The following is a 1,816-nucleotide window of genomic DNA, read 5'->3' on the forward strand; positions in this document are numbered from 1 at the left end:
CCGCCCGGTCTACCCGGCTCCGGGAGGCCGCGCCGAGGTCGCCGCCCGGCCCGCGGGCCCGCCTTCCGGGCCGCGGCCGCCCGGTCTACCCGGCTCCGGGAGGCCGCGCCGAGGTCGCCGCCCGGCCCGCGGGCCCGCCTTCCGGGCCGCGGCCGCCCGGTCTACCCGGCTCCGGGAGGCCGCGCCGAGGTCGCCGCCCCGCCCGCGGGCCCGCCTTCCGGGCCGCGGCCGCCCGGTCTACCCGGCTCCGGGAGGCCGCGCCGAGGTCGCCGCCCGGCCCGCGGGCCCGCCTTCCGGGCCGCGGCCGCCCGGTCTACCCGGCTCCGGGAGGCCGCGCCGAGGTCGCCCCCCGGCCCGCGGGCCCGCCTTCCGGGCCGCGGCCGCCCGGTCTACCCGGCTCCGGGAGGCCGCGCCGAGGTCGCCGCCCGGCCCGCGGGCCCGCCTTCCGGGCCGCGGCCGCCCGGTCTACCCGGCTCCGGGAGGCCGCGCCGAGGTCGCCGCCCGGCCCGCGGGCCCGCCTTCCGGGCCGCGGCCGCCCGGTCTACCCGGCTCCGGGAGGCCGCGCCGAGGTCGCCGCCCGGCCCGCGGGCCCGCCTTCCGGGCCGCGGCCGCCCGGTCTACCCGGCTCCGGGAGGCCGCGCCGAGGTCGCCGCCCCGCCCGCGGCCGGCCGGTCTACTCGTCTCCGGCGTGCCCTTGTCGCCTTTTCCGGGTGGTAAGCGGTAGACCTGTTCTCCCTGGCCTTCCTGTGGAGCGGCGAGAGGGGTCGCTCTGTTGCGCTGCCTCCAGTTACGTCATCGTAAAGGCCGGCCATTTCCGCGCCCCGCCCCGGTAGGAGGGGCGGCTGTTCTTCGGCTCTCCGGCGCCGCCTGACTTACCGGTACGACTGTAGGGCAGAGGGTGAGCAAGCGCTGAGTTCCGGAGCTCTACTCCCGGGCGCCCCCAGCGCTAAGTGGCCGGCCTGCGAGCGACCTAGGGCGGCTTGCGAGGGCAGGTAAGGCCCGGTCCCGACTCCGGTTCTCTGACAAAATGTTTTTTTCGGCGCGTTCGATACGGCGCTTTCCCGGCACGTTCTCGGCAGCCAGGCGAGCGTGTCCCCGGTGCCGGGAAGCGCGGAGCCGCGGAGCCGGCGGCGGGCTCCAGCGACGGTTGCCGAGTTGCGAGAGGGCTGAGGCGGTCCGCGCGGAGCGTGTCCCCGGTGCCGGGAAGCGCGGAGCCGCGGAGCCGGCGGCGGGCTCCAGCGACGGTTGCCGAGTTGCGAGAGGGCTGAGGCGGTCCGCGCGGAGCGTGTCCCCGGTGCCGGGAAGCGCGGAGCCGCGGAGCCGGCGGCGGGCTCCAGCGACGGTTGCCGAGTTGCGAGAGGGCTGAGGCGGTCCGCGCGGAGCGTGTCCCCGGTGCCGGGAAGCGCGGAGCCGCGGAGCCGGCGGCGGGCTCCAGCGACGGTTGCCGAGTTGCGAGAGGGCTGAGGCGGTCCGCGCGGAGCGTGTCCCCGGTGCCGGGAAGCGCGGAGCCGCGGAGCCGGCGGCGGGCTCCAGCGACGGTTGCCGAGTTGCGAGAGGGCTGAGGCGGTCCGCGCCGCCGAGAGGGAAGGCTCGTGGCCTGTGAGCCCTTCGAGTGCAGCGCGAGAGAGAGTAAAAGGGGGGTGCCCCGTGCGGCTCGAGAGCCTCGTTCCAGGGGCCTGCCGCCGGCAGTGCGGCGATGCCAGCGCCGCAGCTGCTGACCCACACCTGCACGCAGCGCCCGCTGAGGCGTTCCGGGACACGTCGGAGAGGCCCCTGGGCGGGCCGGCGCTTCCCTGCTTCTCTGTCCCAGGGAGTG

Source organism: Apteryx mantelli, unplaced genomic scaffold, assembly GCF_036417845.1.
Source record: "Apteryx mantelli isolate bAptMan1 unplaced genomic scaffold, bAptMan1.hap1 HAP1_SCAFFOLD_86, whole genome shotgun sequence".
In the NCBI taxonomy this organism is placed as follows: domain Eukaryota; kingdom Metazoa; phylum Chordata; class Aves; order Apterygiformes; family Apterygidae; genus Apteryx; species Apteryx mantelli.